This window comes from Mugil cephalus, chromosome 21 (assembly GCF_022458985.1).
Source record: "Mugil cephalus isolate CIBA_MC_2020 chromosome 21, CIBA_Mcephalus_1.1, whole genome shotgun sequence".
In the NCBI taxonomy this organism is placed as follows: domain Eukaryota; kingdom Metazoa; phylum Chordata; class Actinopteri; order Mugiliformes; family Mugilidae; genus Mugil; species Mugil cephalus.
In genome coordinates, this window is record NC_061790.1 from 16,234,141 (window position 1) to 16,256,814 (window position 22,674).

A 22,674-nucleotide genomic window follows, 5' to 3' on the forward strand; every position below is an offset into this window, starting at 1 on the left:
GAGAGAATCTGGGAACCAAGACAGCATTTGTATAGTGGTTTTGATCAGGCCTGGAGCTACACAGACCCCGATATAAGTGTGAGGCTGTTTATGTGAGGACGGTATAAGCGTATGAGGTGGGCAGTTGTATGTGTATAAAATTCTCATCTGGGTATGTTTAAGCCATATCTGTGCGGATCTTTGAGCAGGTTGCGCAGGTGTTATGTGCATGTTGTGAGTGTTTTCCGAAATCAAATGTGCTTGGAAGGTTTGCTGCCGAGCTAACCGTGTGAACACTGTCTTGAAGGTGGCAGCCCGTGAGAGGGGTAGAGGGACCATGTTCCCGTTGTCTCTGCGCAACCAGGTCAGTCCTGTTACAGACAAAGGCGCATCAACGTGTCAGGTTTAAAGGTTCAGACATGCCCACTGGTGCTCAGAGCCAAGAAGCCTGCTTCGAGTGCAGATAGTGGGAATGGCATTTGAAAAAAACAAAATGGGGTTTGATGCATCCATTATTTTGCAGTGCCTTATGCACACAGGAAAATCTTATTATACATTATTACAGCAATAGGCAGCCCGAGGCCCAAGGGCCATGTCAGTTCGCAGCTCATCCGCATCACAGTTATTTCTTGTGTGAATGAGCTCCTAAACCACTGCAGGGACACAGACTGAATATAAAACAATAGCTTAGTATCTCTCCTCATGCAGCTTATGTGTAGTCTGGAATGTCCACCATGTAGTAACATGTTCGTTTCTACAGAATTTACCTTCCACCCGTATAATAAAGCAACACTTGAAATACCCCGAATCTATCCAGAATTCAGCTCTGAACTCCTTAGCCTAACAACGTTTGACATAATAGCTGTAGACCCTCCATGTTTTCATTAGTTTGAAAAACAATTTAACACCTTAAGAATTCCTTCATTTAAAAAGCCCTTCAGTAATAAATGAAGTGTCATTGCTCGACTTTCCGCTTATTTATTTGACAGTTGTGTTCATAATAAGTTTAGGCGGTATTGGAGAATAAATAAACCGCCCTTAAAATGCAAAAATAATTCACATGTAATCCTTTAATTCTACCATAACCGACCTTGTGGATTATGTGGGTTAAGGGTTTGTTGAATGAAAGTATTATAATGTAAGCTCTCAATTGATTAAAATATTGAATCACGGTTAATTGCACGATTTCCACATAGTTAACGCGTGCTATACCAAATTAATCACACTTTTTAAAATCTGTTTTAAATGTACCCAGAAGGGACATTTTTCAAGGTTATATTACTTCTTTCAACAAGGGAGCTTTGTCAACAGCTAAGTTGATATCGACAGTTAATTAAGACATTTTTGTTTTTGTCGAGAACCATCTGGCAGGAAGCTGAACTTGCAGTTCAAAAAAAAAATACCTGTCTCTTTATCCGCCTGCACTCATTTGTTTTGCTAGCTTTCTCCTTCTGCTTCTTTAGGGATTTTTGTTTGGCAGTATTAACACTACAGAGCGTATTACTGCCCTCCACAGGGTACAATAATTCACTATGACCACACTTCGTATTCTACTTGCTTCCTGATTTCCCAAACCACAGGGCAGGTCAACATAATGTGTGTGCGTTCTAACAAGACCGATAGCATTAAAAGGGATTGACGTTAACACATTATTAGCACGTCAACTTTGACAGCCCTGATTATATAATATTACAATTAGAATATAATATTCATTTATTAGTGTTTCTAATGTTAATGTTTACAGTGTGAAACAAAGCAACTTTTCAACTCCACCAAACTGCATGAACTGCCACAGAATTTTCAACCTAATTGAAAAGTTAAGGTGTAATATTACTTAATTTAAGGTATTCCTAAAGATAAAAAAGCAATTACAAGCAATTACTAGATGCCGTTATATCATATCACCATCAATTTCTGCATTAATCAGCTCCCCAAAGATCCAATTAAATGGCCTAATTGGATCATAATTAATGGCTAAATGAATAGAATTTTAACATGAACAAGACTCCTCATTGAACACAAAGGGCTCACAGTTTAGAAAATCAAGAGAAAATTAGTGCTCACATTCCTGACATGTTGCATTTGTCTTTTTGTTACTTTTAAATATGGACCTACTATTTGTGCTTTTCCTTCAGTGACACAAGCCATTTGTGACTGCCCATCGCTGTACGTTACAGAGAGAACGACAAATCAGCTTTTGTTTCGACCACACAGTGGTCAGTCACTTGTGAAGCTGCTATAAAGGTGACAGGGTCACAGTCTGTGTGAAAGCTAAAGTAACCAGTGTGACGCTGGGCTGGTCATTCTCCGGATGTGCAGCAGAGCCCATTAACACAGCTGGAGCTCAACAGCGAGCTTGGACGTCAGTTGATGATTTTCAAACTGTTCTCTGGCTCATTTGAGAACACTTTGTGCTTCTCCGGTTTGTAAATAATGCTCATAGCATAGATGAATTCTGCACTTGGGTCCTCATTATTTTGCAGATCTTTACCCCAAAAGAGCATTGCTTATTTTTTTATTTCTTTACTTAGACCTAAAGACGATGGAACTTTTCTAAGTAGGGCCCTGAGACTGAGAGAGTGTTTGAAGATTTTACAGTGGAAACATCTCTTATGTTCCACTACGTTCACTAAAGGAAAAGCCATTGGGTGATTGTTAATGCTGAGTTCAGGCTGAAATGTAATTTTCTTCTGAATGTTTTGATTCCTCACTTAACTGTCACTAAAATCTTTAAAGCTTCTACTCTTGTTTCTGCTTAATTACAGTGACAACAGGCGGGCTTGCATGTTGATGGCTGTACTTTGCAGTTCTTACAGATGTTTTTCAAAAGTTTTAATTTGCTCTCACTACTCTTGTCTGTGGTGCTTTCAGCCACAGCACAGTTTTCAAGAAGAACCTCTGATTAATCCACCAAAGAAGAGGCTAACAATCTTAGGAGCACACTAGTAAGCACAGTGGAGCATTTGGCTGCTAAAGAATCCAGCTATGTCAGGCCACTGCGTGAAAGAAGGCAAGGTTGGATATCTCACTCAGCTCACGTTAAATACTTTTTGGGCTCGATTTGAATCCATCCATCCATCAATCCATCGCAAAGGATTCAAGTTGCTCACGAGGAATCCCAAGGCGTTCCCTGGCTAGTCGAGATATATAATTCCTCATGCGAATCCTGCGATCTACCCCAGGGTCCACTCCCAGATCTCCATACTGTGTAAACCTCGAAGGGTAAACCCCCAGGGGGCAACATCCCCATATCCCCAAACCACCTCAACTGGTCCTCTTCAAAGCAAAGGAGCAGCAGCTCTAGTTCAAGCTCCCTCTGGATGTCCGAGCTCCTCAGCCTATCATGAAGGCTGCCATTCTTTCGAATCTCACCAAAAGTTCATGACCATAGGCGAGGGTTGGCACAAAGAAAGATTTATCTTACAAACCATTCAATATCACACTTGTAAAAAACACCACAAGATGCTTGAACTCCTTCTCAACCCCAAGTCCTGTTGTCATGCCGATCACCATAGCCTCCGTTGCTTCTGCATCATGTCTTAATGCCAAGGGGCTGGTGTTAAAAACTAGTTTTGCCTATATACACGTGTGAAGTACGTGGAGCATTGCTGCTGCAACTGTCAATATTTGTCAGTTCTTGTACCTTACACACAAATTGCTAAACAAATAAATCCAAGTCCCCTATGCACAATATGTCAGTGTGAGATGTTTCTGCTACCTTCGAATGCTGCAGGGAGGTACGGCACAAAGAAAAAGTTTGCCTTCAGGGCTGTTTGGCTGGAAGGTATTAGGAAGTCAAGTGAGAAAGTATATAAAGTCTGCATATGCAGGAGGCTGTTATGGAATTTTTACCCAGGAGAGTTTGTGTTCTGCCTAAAACTAGAAACAGTTGCTGACTTCGCAGATGATTTATTTTCACTTCTTTTTCTTTTTCTATAGTATTACATGGAGAGAGTGACCATCTGACTAAAGGTTCTGCCTAGGGGTGGACATCGATCATCATGCCATTATCGATTCTGCTCACCGATCCTTTTCTTTATCGATTCCCTTATCAATTCTTCATGTGAATTTTTGGTTTAGAAAAAATAAGTGTTTGTGGTTTTGTGTAAACAACAGCAAATTTATTGAGTTTCTGAACAAGATGTAAGAGTTTGTGTAAGAAACATAGGAAATTGGTGACTGGATCCTCACTAGCACTACTCTGCTGAGACTTAGTGGCACCTGCACTTGTTGGCCAGAGAACACATGGCTCTCTCTGTATTTAATGCTGTGGGTTGTCAACAAATGCTTCAGCATGCTGGTGGTGTTGCCTCCCTTGCTTGAAATTACTATGCTGCATAAATTGCACGTTGCGCTGCTGCAGTCCCTTCTAGTGAAGTGAAGTCACACTTCCAACTGTTTCATCCTCTCTGCCATCGTGTCTTCCTTGTCGTCATGGGATGTGAATGATGCGCTTCACCGTAAAGATTTTTCTTCTGTCGTTTTCTGCCAGTTGGCAAACAACTTCTAGGTGCATTACTGCCACCTTCTGGACTGGGATTTAAAGATAAGATAACGAAAAGCATTGATAAGGGGAATCGATAAGCATGAAGTCTAATGATATCGATGAGTTGAACCAGTTGAAACCGGTTCTTTAAAAGAACTGGTCATCCATGCCCATCCTTAGCTCTGCCTTTTATGCATATATAAAAAAAGGTTTTATGTGGCATAACAAGTGTTGGATATTACTGGAGTGGGTTGGATATCCGAAGTCAGATACCCTTATCAGGTGGTGGAGACCAAACACAGATTACATTACAAAATTATTTCATTACATAACCCCAGCAAAATAACAAAGGGAATGTAAATGCGACATATGCAGGTTACACGTTAGGGTTAGAAACGTTTCAGGGGCAGTTTCCGAGCAAGACCAAACTAATTGGCTGTTCATCTTGGAAAATTAATCCACGAGAAGAGAGCCAGCTCTGTATGAATTTATCTGCAGTGCATGGTCCTAGATCTTATAGTTTAATTTTCAGAAGGGCTTAAAAATCTGTACGGACACATTTGCACTCAGTAATTTAACAAAATTGTCAATTTTTCATATGTAAATGCGTTAAACGCAATTTTCAATGCAATCACTAGCGGTTCTATCATAGAGATGTAACACCAAACTGATGAATCAGTTTCATATTCCCACTGTCAACGCGTTAACTTCACGGGATCGGACTCCACTAATGGCTGCTTGTGGCTATATTTATTATTAATGTAGCTGGGCATCAGAAGCTTATGGGATCCATTGGGTCCACATGGCCTTTAAATCTGGCTCTCCCTCTCCTTCTGTTCTCTACTTGATGTGTTGGGTTTTTAACTCTCGCTACTTTGAAGTATAAATATTTTATATGCAATTTGAGGTGGATTTTGCATCCGGCTATTCACTACATCATGGTTGCACAGACAGGATTTTGCATAGATCCATTTAGATAAAATGGAATTGCTACTGAAGAATTTGAGCACGCACGATTGATTTGAAGGACACGAACTGGCTGCCTTTTTATCTGCCGTGGGTGTATTTTAAGAGTACTTTGAGTGCTCTGAAAAGATGCTTGGAAATGCAGCAAACAATTACACAAGCTGCAACATATTTCCCGACAATCAGCCATCAAATTCAGGCAATTTGACACGTCTCGGCTGGCACATCACACTGATGAACGGATGGCATCTTGGCGAACAGTGCGGAACAGGGAAGCCTCACTTACTATTTTGATTATTAGAGCGCGGCTGATCAAATTTATGACTGTAATTTTGTCTGGACATGCTTGTGTTTTCCATTTACATATGGTTTATAGAGCTGCGATTTCATTTGCATAATAGGAGCTCAAAGTGATATGCTGATGAAAGCAGAAGGGAGGGCTCTCAGTAAACTTTTTATGGGTTGCTGTTAAAAGAGGAGAAAGCAAATAGCACACTGGATGTGTGCTTCTTTTAACGTCCTTCCTATTTCTCTCTTTCCCTCTCCCTCTCACAAACACGGTGACAAAAAAGAAAGAGGAATGCTTGGATCTGTAGTCCTCAAGAACAAACAGTCAATATCAATATCCTTCAAATAGAAAAGAAAACAGCTGAGAGTCGATGGATGCACAAACAACAACAAAAGAGCGCTGCTCATATTTGGCTGATGGACAACTTTAAGTTTCGGCTTAGTGGATGTGTTTCTGTTAAATCCCCCGCTAATTAATTCAGTTTGTCATTTTCATTTCTCTAAATCTTGCCACAGCTGATGCATTCATTTATCCAAACATCCATTCATAAAAGAAGCAACCGAGGACAGTTTGTTGATACATCATTAAAAAGATAAATATATGCAGCGCTAGAGTGGGATTGATGAGGCCATACTCCCACAAAAGATTACAGTAGTTCCTTTGTTGTGACACCGAACGACAATACATATCCGTTCCAATTTGTTTTTTTGGCTCCTGTTTCACCCTGCAGATGATTTATTCTTAAAACATTTATAGTGGCCGCATTTGCACTGGAATCACCTGGCCGAGTTTGCATAGGATGTCTTCACTCAAGTAAACTGTTAGGTTATTTTGTTCTGGTGCACTGTCAGCTTGATCAGCATGCACATGTTTCATCGTCAAAACAACCTTGTCAACAAGGCCGCCCTCCAAAACTCAGTGAATCAAATCATCCCGCTCTTCCTATAAACGAGTCACTGTAAATAAAGCAGTGCACAAACTTCACAATCTTAGGTCATACATCAAACTAAACTTTTAAATTAAAAAAACACTATCATGTCATTATCAGCGCCAGCTTAGATTGCACAGTTTTCTACTCGCAAACAGTTCTTGGGGATCTGTGGCAAACCGGTGCTCGTTCCTGACTGATGATAGCCGGGCGCACACTCTCAAAGATGCCGTCTGAGAAAAGCAGTGATGCAGGAAAAAATCAAGCATATAAGCTTGGGCCAAGAGAGGACAGAACCAAATACCGCAATCAAATGTGTATTCACTAACAAAGACCACGTCTTAATTAGGGACGGGTGCCGTTAAGGTTTCATCAGATACCAGTGCCAAACCAGTAGTTTTGAAACGGTGTTGGTGCTTAAAAGAATGGAAAACTTTGTCAAAACTTTGGCTGCTTTGCCCGCTGGCGTGGGGTCTTGCCGGCCATCAAAGACGGGACATTTCTTCAAAAAAATGCTATGCGGCGTCAGATGTTTAATCACATTCGAGATTTTACCTCACTTGCACAATATTGCCTTCGAGCAGTTGTTGTAGGTTGCCCAGTCTGCCTCTTTTGAGGTGAAGTGCAGCCAAATTCAAAACATTTGGCACCAAGACATGGGTTGCTATTCGGTCCGGTTACTACCATTTGCGTCAGCAGCAGTGCCATTATGGTAGCAGGTATCAATACCCATCCCTAGCCCTAATCAATGCAAAGATGTTGGTCGACAGGACATGAAGGAAACGGATGGAGGGACTGGATGAGAGAGGTCCAAGGGAAGGCATGAAAGGGACAGAATATGTAGATGGACGATGGTAGAGGAACACAGGGAGTGAGACCCAGGGTGGGGGCACATCTCAAGAGGCTACGGCTCTTTTTCCTCCTTGTTCCTGTAATGAAAGGCAGAAGAGGAAGATAAGAAAAGATGGGGAGGAAGGTGGTTGAGAACTGAAATGGACATAAAGGGAGAGGGCTAGGACACACCTTTATAGGTAAGGGGGGGAAGTAGAATCACATGGGGTGTGATCTTGTTCCTGAGATTCCTGAATTACGTTATAAGTGCAAACCCCATAACATAACACACATGTAATATGATTCTATGATTTTAGTAAAATGGGACTGCATTATAGGTGAAACATGACTGATACTGGGCGGAGAAGGAATGAATATGACATTTAAAACAGTATGAGGAGCTTCGTCACATTTCCCTGCTAAGTTCCATATGATGGCTTTCGTATTATACCTGAGCCTTCTGGTGTGTCCTTTATGCACTAGACTGGCTGCTACTTCCACTTCACATATAAAGCTACGGCTGGTGCCAGTTGAGATATTAAGCCGGACGTACCCACTAGAAACTGTTCCACACTGCAGTTTATCCATTCAAACCTTTTTTGCATTAGCATGACCTAACGCCCGTCTAAGAGCTAGAGCACAAGGTTGATTTAATATACTGATGTAATTTAACTGGGTAGGATATATAAAAATGGACCCACTTTTCTGTTGTCATACTGTTTGCCATTTTAACACACTAGTCTGTGGAGATTGACTCACTCTAGGAGTCGGCATAAAGTGGCTATTTGAGGAACTACTGTTTTTCATGTTGGGGTTGAGGTTGCAGCTTGGTTACAGTGCAAATACTGTAGGTGGGAAGGTTCGGCCAGAGGAATGATGGCAAGAAAATCTGCGCATCTATTTTTCCTCAACCGTCCATCATGAGTTCAACAGAGTGATAGGAAGCCAGTGTTTTTAAAGGCCATGACTTAGCCTAGTAGTTTCAGTATCTAATTTATCTATGAGAAGAGTATATTATATTATGTTATGTACTCACTACTATATTTGATTTATGCTAATTTATGCCTAATTATTAAAACGCTATGTAACTTCAGCAGTTACCCTCCTCCTGCATGGGTAATATTTTTTCTCTTAAGGGTTTGTGGGTGGAAGCCACGCTGTTTTCATCCTCTCACTTCCTTCCACACATAGCATGCGGAGGAAGAAGGCGTATGCTTTTGCGATGAAAGAGCAGGAATTCTAAATGATACTCTGTTCCTGGGTGCTCATAATTAGGACCTGCAGCGGCTGAGGGAGCATGTTCAGATGACAAATGAAGACTTTCCAGATCAGCCGGGGGCCCTGTTTGATGTCACGCCCTGTGAAATGAGAGGTGTTACACGTTCCTCTGAGGGCCAGGGCTGCAGAACGTACATCAGAGTGACGCTCTCCCTTCCTCACCCTAGCCTTTTACACTGCTCCACTCACTCCCTCTCTCTTGCTTTCTCCCCAAGCTCGCTGGTTGTCCATGACCACCCATCTGCACCAGTGATCAGCAGGTTTCAAACCATGGCTTTGACAAGCAGGTGTGGCTCCTTTCAAAGGTGCTTTTTGTGTAATGTGGGAAATGGTGACAAGCGGTTGAGAGAACAGCACCTATATAAATGTGTGATTGTGTGTGTGCACCAGGGAATATTGTTGCCATGTTTGCCCTTCGCCGGAGTGCTATGGGTCCAGACTGTCTGCTCTTTCTCAAGCGTGCTTGTAGTCTGCCAGCTGCAGCTAGTGGGGTCACGTGGTTTGACCCTCCTGCAGAGAGTGATTAGAAGTGACAGGGTCCCAGCTATCCCGAGCCTTTGTTTCACTCTTACCAAAAAGAAATTCGATTGTAACCGATTGCGTTATCAAATATCGGGTTTTACGCGAACAACACATAACTCAATTTCAAATTGTATTTAACACTCCGCCAGTTTCAATACGACAGCCCTTTTGAATACAATACCATTTTTCCACATATATTGGTTTGATGGTTCAGGTCCTCTGCCATCTCTGAAACAGATTTGTACAAATACAAAAGAAGTGAAGCATAAATTGTTCGCAAACTGACAATTAAAATCAGTTGAATATCAGAATCCCAGGAAAAAGCTGAGCCTAGCTCGAGCCAGTAAACAGACAAGTTCTTAAGTGGCTTGGAAAAATCCAGTTGTCCATATTGTAACAAGATCCTGGTTAAAGGAGGACTCAGGAACAGGTGGTGGATGTGATATTTTAACTTAAAAAACAAGTAAAGAAAAAGTCCAGAAAATTACAAGGAACCGAAAAGCACAAAGCGCACTAGGAAAACACTAGAACAGGGGTCTTCAATGTGTTTAAGTAGGGACCCCCTACCTACCATGTGTGTTCTATATTAAATTCAGCCTAGTGCTATTTATAAATTTACATTATTACTGTATTATCATTCTGCATTCAGTATTAAGCTATTCAAATAATATACAGGTTCAAATATTAATTTCTTTTCATTTACATGTTTTGTTTAAATAACAAAGTGATCCATTTTAGCCTCGGCAGTTGCAGGGAACCTGACAGTCCTTGTGATTGGCTCAGCAGCAATAGGGGCGGGGCCTACGGCATACAGGAGGCTTGAGGTCTAGTGGGGCGATCTGAAACAGTGCACTGTTGAGACAGCTCCTGTATCGCTGAATGAGTGAAGTGCTGACTGAAAGATAACGTCTTCTACCTCCATCTATCACTTTACTAAAATATGTTTGATTCAAATGAACGTGTATTTAAAGAAATGTAAATTTGAGGGTGAAAATTAAAAATACATAAAAATATCCAATCAACCAAAGATTTTGTGACCTTTGCGGGCCCCCTGTTGAAGACCTATGCACTAGAACGTTTCTGACAGATAGTACAAAGGCAAACTGACAAAGTGGGAGGGAAACACGTATATCAAATACAACTAAAACAGGAAATGCCCAAAACTCAGAGATACAGTTAGTCATGAGAAGGTGCTGCAGGTCTGGATGGTGAATGGTCTGGAAAGGGCACTTACACTGAATCCACTGGTTATTTAAATATGAACAGAATACATATCTATTGATGCGTTTATTTTAGACTGTAGAATATTCATTTAGGATTTAGGATTTAGGAAAGGAAACCTTCGGTTTATCACTTGCTCAAAAAAATTCTGACTTGGAAATCTCCAGGGAGAACGCCTATGTTAATACTTTACAGTCTCTGCATGACTTTCATAATAGTGATAGATCCTCTTGTTCACAGAATTGTCATTTAACTAATTGAATCATTCGGCTTTTATATGCTGCTGCACCGACAAATGTACTGTTGATGTTTTCTAGTTGTTTCTGCCTCATAAATGTGATTACTAAACTGCAGAAATGCTATTATTTTTGACAGCTGGACATGGTATTCGGCAGTGAGTCAATCTTTTTCTTAATAATCTGGTAACATTTTTTAGGGGCCACAAACGGAGCATGCCACCTTATATTCAGTTCAGTACAATTCAATTTTATTTATATAGTGGCAATAACAATGCAAATTGTCTAAAGATGCTTTACAAAACCTGTTCTGAAATCTGCAGAGCAAGTATGAAGGCAGCGGTGGCAAGGAGAAACTCCCTTTCAACAGGAAGAAGCCTTATAGTCATATAGAGGGACCCATCTGGTTGAGGCCGGCCTGGTAGAGACAGAAAAGGTATATATGCTGTTATATGGTGACAGTTATGCAAAATGGATACTAAATCACAAGTTTGTGTTTTGTTGGTTCCCAGTAGTCGAGCTGGCTGACTTCTGTTTGCCTTCATACCAGTGTGATAAAATAAATTAATCACACACGTCCTCTAGACATTAATGTTATTGGACCAAATGGTTGAATTTGAATATTAAAGAGTTACTTTTCCAGGAATTGCATGCAAAAAACACTGTGCGTCATGTAAGGAATGTAGAAGTTGTGGGAAGAAGGTTTGATTGCTGTCAAAACTAATGCCGCTACAAACACACACAGCCTCGAGACATTTGCAATTTTTTCCTTTTAAGAGAGTTTACTGAATCAGATTTCAAAGATTTTTTTGTCATTGTATACAGGATACAACAAAATTGCAGATTTTAGTAGCGAGGCTTTCAAAAAGAATAAATGCAAACATTAAATATACTACAACAGTCAATCACAAACAATTCTGTTCACACGCACAGAAAACAAGACTATAAGAAACTAAATGAGTAGAAGTTTCCTACAAGAAAAAAAAAAAAGTTATTGCATGCCCTCGTCAGAAGTTTTACTGATAAATAATATAAATATAAGATTTACTAAATAACGGGGATAACTAACCTAAAATAAGTTATCTAGACTACTATTTATGTTTAGCTCTATGGTGGTTTTAAAAGTGTAGTGTGTTATTTTGAAACAGACGAAATAATAGGCAGTAACATTAAAACTAATGGCTCATTCATAAGAAAGCCAATACATATTCATTGCATTTCCGTTTCCATTGCAGTTTAGAGTTTTCTTTTTGTTTTGTTTATCTGTCACGTTCCCCTCACCTCCAGGTAATCCCAAAGAAATGGTTCTCCGTAAAAATCGTTCAACCTGAGACAGACGTTCCCGACGCTGATGCTGTTTAAGATGTTAAAACTCTGACGAAACACAGTCTCCACCGGTGGCTTCTCTACTTAGCTCACGGTTTCCCTGTGCCGGAATCGCTTGTTTTAGGGGGATTGCGGGGGAGTTGTTCAAAGACCGAGTTTCTGACAGATGGTAGGGGCCGGTGCCAATGTAGGCCTGGGCGCGAGGCTGGGTACAAGGTGGGCCCGAGTGAGAGACAAACCACACACAGCTAATCTGGCACATCATCAAACCTCTTGGCAGCTCTCCGAGGGTAACAATTACCGAAGCAAGGTGGTGTAGACCCACCGCTTTGAAAATGAAATGAAATGAGTTTTTCCCTCCACAGTTACAATCAGCACTGAATTGCTGATTACCTTTCAGACGTGTATGTGGTTTCCTTTGTTTCCAATCCACTGAGAAATATAAAGCAGATTCAACAGACAGATGCACAGAGAAAGGCCTGCTTTGTGTTGTGGCTCAGCAGTTAACATTTACTTACTCCAAATCCCTCCCTCAAAGAGTCAACAGTATATTTGGTTCAAGGGCTCTAGGAAAGACAGAAGTGAAAAACTTGAGCTGAAAGCGTTGGTTTGGGGACAGGCAGGGCTGACTGTAATGAGGCACTGAAGGGGCCTGTCAGACTGGAGACAAAAGACCCCCCTGGAGTCCTTCACACTCGCAGGGGAGAAGTGCCAATTCTTCTGTCCTCCCCCTTTGGGTTTGATACTCTGAGTGGCTCTGTTCTACTCTTAGCTACTGATCAATACATCCTGTGCTCCTCTTTTCTGGTCAGCTTGTCACCGAGCCCGTGGGGAAATGTGAAGAAATGGCCGAGTTCCATGAAGCAGCTGTGCCACCTCCACCACCACCCCCGTCAGCTGCCATGCACTGCTACCCAGCGTCTGTTTTTGTGTGAGTTGATGCTGCCCACGAGGAGTGGTGACTGAGGAATTTTAAGTCAGCAGGGGATGTTACAGGAAACCAAGCATGGCTACATTGTGAACAGAGGGCTATATCTTCATAAGCATCAGGCTGTGTTCAAATTTAGCATGAAAATCTGTCTCTGCTAATCCTGTAAGAAGTTGACAGCTACAAATGTAGACGCGATCCTCTTCAAATAGATGATGCCTTGAGAGCTGAGAGTATATTTTTTAAAACTCTAGGAATTTCAACAGTATTGAGTTTGAATATTGAAAACTGGTGAAAACAGCACCAGCATTTGTCAGTCAGTACATTTACATGCATGTGAAAAAAATGAATTATTGCCTTAATCCGACTTCAACCGGACAACTTACATGCATGTAAACACGTTACTTATCTGATTAAGACACCCAGATAATGCGATTGGAAATCAATTTTCTCTGACTGGCATGTATATGCTTAATCAGACTTTTAACTGGACAGCGCTTGTGTGCACACGCCAAAACCTCTGCGCTGGCATATGACCCCTGAACAAAAACGTCCAAGGAAGCGATTCGCAGAAGAAGGAGGTAACAGAGCTGGTAGAAGAACCACCTGAGAGATAGTACATATCTTATCTGCACCAGAAGTAGCGTGCACATTATGTACAAAATTAAAAAAGCTGCACTATTGTTTGAAATGCCAGTCTGCCACATGAGCAACTCTTGTTTATTATATGACGTATTAGGTCAACCGGAAAGGGGCTTCATTAACCCGTTGACAAGGCACATATCGCATTTGGAGGAGGGGGACATGTTCCTGTCAGTTTTTTGATTTTCTCCGTTGCATGTAAAGTGGGACAAGGACCGCATTCAGAACTCAAATTTCGAGTATAGCTCGATTAAGCTGTGCATGTAAACGCGCTGTGTGTCACTTCAGTCCAGGTGAAACTATGTCAGCTGCTATCGGAAATTCCCCAAAGTTGGTGATCACTTATGGATTTTTCCGTGAGTGCCACCCAGTGTCGGCACTATGGTGGGGAATATCGTCAATCGATGGCCCCCCACCACAGGCCAAGGCATGACCAAAAGATATCCCTTTTAGTTATACAATTTTGTTTTTAAATGTGCAAACTGTAACTTAAATAAACAACTGAAAATAAAATTAATGGGGAAAACCCATCATTTCGATTGTGTATGCATAGCAGGTGGCTACTAGGCTCAGTCAATGCTCACTGGTCGCTGAGTAAACTTGTTATATATGATTTTGCTGTCTAAACGTAACGTTGAGCTGTAACAGCGGCGTAAACATTGGCACTGTCCGTAGAATCTCCCCTGACAGTGGCAGGGAGTTTTTCCTTGCCACTGTCTCCCTCAGGCTTGCTCTGGAGGTTGCAGGTCAGTTTTTGTAAAGCATCTTGAGACAATTTGCATGGTTATTGGCGCTATATAAATAAAATTGAATTGAATTGAATTGAATTTCCAGTGGTATCACCATGATATGACCTTGCCTTGTCTCCCAATTTTACCCCACCTCTTTCTGTTTTAGCTGTATCTGGGAACCTCTAGTAATTTCTAATAATCACAGAGGTCGTCTGTGATCTTAATCCCGTGGGGGTCCGTGATTTGTAAGGTAAAAATTACACTGCAAATTACTAATTCTCGTAACATAGAGGTCCTCTGATAAAAATCAAATCAACATCTCTGTTATTTGGGGGTGAATTTTTACTTTTTTTTGTTTGATTTGAGGCTTGTTTTCTGCCTCTTGTCACTTAAAAATCATGAAGGATGTGCATTAAATCAAAGTTTGGACAGATGTTAGAGCACAAAGTCCAGATGTTGCTTAACTATTTGCCCGTTTGGGCGGATGAACCCATTAAATCAATCATTAATTGGCAAAGGCGGACCTGATTTAAATACTGAAAGGTTGTTGGGAGTTCCTTCCCCAGGATAAATAGTATCAAAAATATATTTTTATCATTCTTTATAACTTGCAAAGTAATTAAAACTGTCTCTGACACATAGTGGAGTGTGGCGGAAAGTAGCAGAGCCATAACAACGGAACATGAATTTGAGTAAAATTCCTGTGGGAATGAGTTATGACAAAGAAAGGAATACATGCAAAACCAAGAACATTAGTAGAACTTGTTGCTGAGGCTGATGCTAATTAGCATTTGATACCTTGCCAAGCATTTAGCTCAAGATTGTAGGTTCTATAGGTGCAATTTGAACCATACACCCAATGTAAAAAATGTATCCAATGTTATAGTTGCAGAGTGTTGCCCTGGCCCCATCAACCTGCTCACTGTTCATTCATAGTTATGGTTTCCTACCCATCTGTTATAAATAATTCTCTGACTTTAAATCCATTATCAATCTTCCATGTTATTGTGCGTCATGTAATCTTGGCTCTGGACGTCTGTAAGCATCTAGAGACCATTTAGATTCTTTTGGAACGTCCATAAATAAGACTTGTCTGTAATCTGCTTTTCATGCTCTGACCTTGATCTTGAGTTTTTGCTGCCCAGCTCTGATCACATCTTATTACAACATTTACCATAATCTTTTCCTAAACTGTTTCCATGTGGAAGGATTTCAAAAACATTGACACTGGGCGTGACATTAAGTTAGCCTGTGGCTTTTGTAGAATTATTGAGAAGGTTCAGTGTGGTTGGAGGGCTGCAACGACTGTGAACCGTTCTTATAGCGGGAAAGTAGGGGACAAAATCTAAATAAAAGTGTCCCCACCCCTCTGCTGCCTAGTCAACTTTTTTTTTTTTTTAGTTGTGCCTATAGTCCTAGCCACTGGAAACAGTTCATTTGTCTACGCCAAACAACTGGGACAAGGTTGTGAAGTCTATACCCGAGGCAAGGTACCGAGCAGCCCCTGCCCCTGCATTCTCTCTTCTCATTTTTGCAGTGGTTGCATATTCCCAGCTAGGAAAATAAATCTTTTTTTAAAACATGTCATTCTGAAAGACGCATTTTGAGGCCGGGTGTGAATTGGAAATGATCAGAGTCAAATGCAGACATCATGGGGGCAAAGTGTATCTGAACAAGACTTGAAGAACAAAACAAATGCACTGTTAACGTGAGTGCAGACATAACAACGTAAAATGTGCCACAGGTGTGAGAATTCATTTGTTTCTCTGCATCACATAGTTTGCCAGGACAATGTGAGCCTGATTACCACTTCCTCAACCTCGTACAATCCCAAGAGAACTGGATCATAGCTACTGCTATTGTCATGTTTTCAGATTTTTCCTGAAACTAGTAAATTAATTCGGTGCAAGTTCCTTTTGCAGGTGATGCTGGAAATATAATGTGATTGAGAATCATTTATACAGACTCTTAAAATTGCTCTTGAAGGCAACCACTAATTAAAAACTGTTGTCATTCATAAAATAGTTTATTTTTTGTGGTAAGCTAATGTATCTGCTGCTTTACAGTAAGCCACAGTAACAAGATTGTCTTGCGGACCTCCAGTTGCTAGAGAAACATACACTTTTAAGATTTAAGTCTAGGGGACTGCACGTCTTCCTCTGTTTATCGCATGAATTGTTAAGGACTGAATCATTCTCTGTGGATGCAAAAAGCTTGCAGTGAAAACCCTGTCTGATCCTGCAGGTATCTGTGTCAACAGCGGTCAAATGTTGTGTGTTTGTGTTATTTTTTGCAGCTAAATGTCAAAGTTTAAAGGCCCCCTTTGCCATCCTGCTTTGCAGAGAGTGGTAAACCGTGAACAGAGGTACATCTGGAAAAAAAAAAGGAGAAGGTGTTGTTGAGACACAGCGTTAAAAATACTCCTTTGGCCTCCCTCGGCTGCAGTCAGATGGATATGTGGAGAGAGGAGACACGGGAAGAAGACAGAAGACCTGAAATAGCCTCCTGAAATAGCCTGCAGCATCCAGGGAAAGAGACCTGCCTCCGCCTGCTGTTAATTCCCCTCTGTCCTTGAATCTGTGTGTGTGTGTATGTGTGTGTGTGGTCATGTGAGATTGCATAGGAGTAGATGTATGTGCTTTTGTGTGTTTACACTCTCCCACAATCTCTGTTCCATCCATTTCTTCCTCCTTCCTCCTCCCACCGTCTGATTTGATTTAAATAAAATCCACCCAGTTAAATTGAAGTGCCAGGGTGAAAATCCAAAATGCGTTTAAGTGAAACAGGATTTTTTATGAGTAAACATTTCGTTCCTGAACATTCGCGCTCATGTTTATTCATTTACCGAGCGGCTATGAAGTAATGTTTCGTTTTGGTTGCTTGCACCATTCATTAGCTTGCGTATTGCCCGAGGTGCAGCCACTTATAATGGTCGTGGAGCAGTGTTGGCAGCTATGTTATTGACAGAACCATATGGATTTCATTTCATATTCATCACATCGACCCCGGCAAAAGGAAAAAAAAAAAATCTGGCGCGTGTGAGACAAAGTCATTGCGTGCGCTTGCATGAGTGAAGGTAAGAAAGAAGGCGGGGAATACAATGAGGCAGCGTGTGTATGTGTCTTAGATCTCAATTCCTTCCTATCTATTTTAGGGGGAATTGTTTTAGAGACAGCACCATTTCTGGATGCCATCATCCCTCAAGCTGCCCAAGGTCTCAGTCAAGAGGTGCTGCCATACATCAACGTATCGTTGATCAATACTGATTGATTTGTGCAACTTCAGGGAATATCAGTGCCCATCTTTGCCTCGCGGCCTCTCTGTTTATGTAATTAATATGGAAGACAAGTAGTAACTCAGCCATAACTTTTTAACCTTGCAGAAAGCCCCAATAAATCACAAGCGGGGACGTCAGATGAATTAGGCTGGCAGGTTATTGCAATCCTGCTCCAAGCTGCGTGGGAAGTTAACATTTTCCCCTCATACAGCAGAACACATCATGTTCGGTTTGAAATAAAGTCTAGCATCTGCATGGGTCACAGTCTGTTTGCCACAAATGTGTCAAAGCAGATGCCAGCTATTTTTCTGTAGGGATTAGGTATGTGAGGGAATGCGATGAGGTTAGGTTAGAGGTTTTGGCAGAGGTCGCCAGAAGAAATGTAAGGTTTGCGGGTGAACCAAATCTATTGACTCTTTGAAATGAACGACTGGAACCAAGTTGCAGTTGTGAGACGTTTATTTTATTTGTGCACAGGTGAACACACAAGAAGAAGGAGAGCATGCACAAGGGGAGGGGTGCAGTAGAGTACCTGTGTGGTGCTTACTTGATATGAAAATATTGTGTGAAGTTATCGGAGTTGCCTTCCCATGAGCCCCTCAGTAATCAAGGAGAGGACATGACTCATTTGAAGCAAGTGGCGGGTTGTCTGGAATCAATAGTTCCCATTCAAAGTCAAGCAGCCCACCTATAGAATATATATATATATATATATATATATATGTGAATGTTGTGGTACTTATATACAGTATGGAACTTTAAATCTGTACTAGGGCATGAGATTCTTTTATGTAATATTCATGGTTAAATTCTGTTCTCTGTTGTGTTGCAGCAAGAAGCAATTTCATTTTCACCCTCATGATATCTCTGACAGCAAAGCAATATGTATCAAAAGTGATCTATCCACATGCAGGTTGGTTTATGTGTCATGCTGCTCAGCACAGCTGTGGAACACAATGTAAAGATGACAAAACCGCCCAACTCCCAGATAATTCGTAAACGTGCTAAGAAGTGAAGCGTGAGTGGAGCTGAGGCAGGTGGGTGACATCTCAGCAGACAGCTACCAATCTGTGAGGGCGGCCACCTGCCAATCAATGTCGTCACGCCCTTTAATTATGCATAACTTTCAGCTGAAAAATAATTGAAACCCCTGCTGCAGTTCAGATTTAGTGTATGGAAAATTTAGGAATAGAGACCAAACATGTTTTGTGCCAGGCTGCAAATGTGCTGTAAGGATGGAGTTTTAACGTAGAAGTGTATAGAGACTGACTCCAGCTGACTGGAGCTAGCCTCAAGCGTCATTCAAGGAACTGCAGTTTTAATATACTTGTGCATTTTCAGCACCGAAGTTTGCCACTTGGTGTAGTGCTGAGCCCTTTTATTCTATCTCTTTACCCAGTAACTGCAGTTTGGGTAGGCTGGGAAAAAACTCAACCAATCGCTGCTTTGTAGACAGGATAAAGGGTGGCTACGTTACATGGCTAACAACATTGTGTTTCCAGACACCTCAAGACACCCTCAGAAGATATCCATTCTCTGATGAGTCACAACTGTTTTCAAGGTACGACAGAGACCTACACAATACCAGGCCAGTGGTCCTAATGTTATGCCTGATCGGTGTATATGTCTGAGGAAAGTGCTAGTATTCCTAACTGCCTCGTCTTTTCATTTTGCCTTTGCACTTCTTCCATTAAGTTACCCACTCATTAGCATTATTAGCCATTAGCCTCATTAGGACTTACAGCTGATGTTAGTACTTGTGTACCAAGCGTTCAGTGCACATGACTTGCATCAAAGATAATGGCTTATACAGTACCAGTAGTAGTTAGTGGAGGGAAATGCATAGAAATCTTAGCGTTGCTTTGCATTTCATCTATTTCCCCACTCCTTCGGCGTGTTTTACAGCTTCATGGAAGAGGACGCCTAGAACAATAAATCACCTTTCATCTCTTTGTGTTTTCTACTAGAAATACTCCTGCAGAATGAAAAGGATTCAGGTTCACATATTCTCTTTTTGTGTTCTTGTGTGTTAGCATGTCAGGAGAGTAATTAGCCATAACACCTCTGTTGAACGTGTGCTTCCTGAAGCAAAGCGGGAATAAAAGGGAATATACTAAATACGAATGCATTCTGTCTGAAATAATTCCAACAACACCTGTTCAGCTGCTGAATCAGCCTACTTTCAGCAGTCATTACTTCTCTATGCATTTCAAACTAATTCCATCACACACACACACACACACACACACACACACACACACACACACACACACACACACACACACACACACACACACACACACTAGAGAGCTGCAGCCCTTTCTGCCTGAATCATGCACCAACTGGGGAAGTGCCAAAGCTCGGTCTGCTTTTAATCATTTTCTCTGCTGAATACATTTTTAAAAAAAATTTGTTCTGGAAACACTGAATTGCAGAGGTAGTGCTCGCTTGGTTATTATTCCTCTTTGTGCTCGATCAGATGAAAGCCGGATGCCTAATTGTTTACTTCATTTAAGATTTCAAGTCCACTTTATCGCATCTGTTAGTATTTCTTTTTTCACCCAGCATGTCCAAGGGTGGAAGGAATAAATAATAATTTATTTGATTTTTTTTTCTGGATGAGTGCCACTTTTGTGTCAGCTTGGACATTTTAGATCACCAAACGTTTCTTTGGAAATTTTTTAATTTGGCCCATCTTAGATGACATCTGTTAGACCAATGTGATGCAAATGTTGTCAGCAGTCCAAGGCCTTTCATCAACCGTCATGCCACCCTCACCACCAGTCACATGCAAGCATTCAGGGAAGCTAATGAAAGCTGTATTTTAACTGATTTTTGCCTTCTAAAAACATGCTCAGGTCATGTCACATTCAAAGACTGCTGAAGACGGAAACACTTGAAGTGTTAACAAGCAAAAAACACAATTCTGTGAATTGTTTGCTTTTCTGGTTTGGATCCTCGGTCTAATCGCTCAACACTCAGGCTGTCAGCTGTGTGGAGATGAGAGTGGCTGGGCATTGTATTCCTCTTTCCACCTCTATTTTTCCTAATTTTTCGCTCAAAAAAGTAATATTGTGTCTGACTCTTTGATATATGAAAAACACATTTCATTTGGGATGTGGTTTGACAAAGTGTCTTTCAATCCAGCACCACTGATAATCTGTTTGCCGTGAACTAATGCTAGCTGGTTAGCCTCGTTGAACTTCCAGGCAAATTAATAATTAGGCAGATACCTTGCTGAGGCTAAATTCAGATCCAGGCCCTGAAAAAGATGTCAAGAGATTTCTGCAAGCTTATCCAAATGAATTTGTCTATATGTGAGAGACATGTGATTAGTTGGTGCCTTGTCCTGTCTCTGTTCCAGTGTCAATTGGGAGACACTCCAGCCATCCCTAAGGATCATATGCATAGCTAATGGCTTTTAGGGATGGATGGAATAAAGGTACTTTTGGTATTTGGTATACTGAATATGTATAAAAATGTGATCATTTCTGCAAATAAAGTCTGGGGCCTTTCTAAACGGAGTTTGCATGTTCTCCCTAATCCTGTGTGGGTTTTCCCCTGGTGCTCCGGCTTCCTCCCACCTCCAAAGACATGCTTGTTAGGTTAATTGGTGACTCTAAATTGGCCGTAGGTGTGCATGTTTGTGCGAAGGCTATTTCTCTCTCTGTGTTAACCCTGTCATAGACTGGCGACCTGTCCGGGGTGTACCCTGCCTCTGTCCAGCGACAGCTGGGATGGGCTTCAACCCCCTGTGACCCTCTAGAGGGCAAGCGGTTAGAGATAATTAATGAATAACGAATAGAGTCTGAACTGGAAGAACTGGCTGAAGTTAGAAACACTCTTCCACTGAGAGATCTTCCATTGGCAGTAACTCTGGTGCTTTCTCCCTGCATATGAAAGGGAGTCTAAAAATAAAATGAAAAATTCATTGTCCCACAATGTGCTTGAACCCCCATTTCTTTGAAGCCTACACTTCACTATGTACTAAAGTAAAAGTGCCGCGTGCTACTGGTACATCCCTTAATCCTCCTTCCAGTATTCAAAAACGGAGGTTGGTGTTTTTATGTGTGGATGCTGCACTGTCTGTTACACAAACTGCCTTACAACTGTGTTACAAACATATGTGACACAGCGTAATGAACAAAATAGGTGGCCGGATGCAGAAACCTCCAGGACTGAAAATAAACAGCTGAGGTCCTCAAATGGCAACTTGAAGTTAGCGTCAAAAGCGAATCAATCCACATAGATGTTAAAATGTCCAAATTTACGGGAGAAACTAAGACGTTCGCAACTACATCCAACAAATTCTCCAATTCATGACAACTGGGTTGAATTTTTATATGATTCATCAGTTCAATCAGCTTCATTTTGCATGTGGCTGGTTGGAACTGCCCAGATGCCCAAACTAGAAATGTAAAGCCTCCATGGAAACATATTGCTTTACCAATTGTTACATACTTGCAACATGTCCCCATAATTTCACATTTTAGTGTCTGCAGGTCCTCTCTGCATTTTCATCGAGGCCCTAACAAACACCCACAGGACGGTAACACAGAATGTAGGCATTAAAGGAAAACACAGGACAAAAATAATCAATAAGAACTCAACAGAGACCACTCTCCACTGCCAGTTAGGCTCATTTTCTAAGTGCACAGTGACGCAAGGTGACACAGATGAGCTCGTCAACATGTTTATCACCTCCATTCTTCTCTAATGTGACATATGGGGCTTACGCTGTCAGAGGACGATGTTCAACGACACTCAGAACAAAAGGGGCACGTCACCGTCCTCCACTGGGTAAAGGTATCTACGGGAAAGCTATTTTTATGAGAGCATAGTCTACTCCGTCCGTATGCTCTGGTGAATGCATGCCAGTTAGTAAGTAAAGGCACACAGTTTAACAGTACCAATGTAGCAGTCCATGCTGACACACTGCTACCAATATCTTAAATATTGGCTTTAAAAATAAAGTGACATTAACCTTAACAATGCTAAAACAGCAAGAGAAACAACAGAAAGAAACAATGTTCA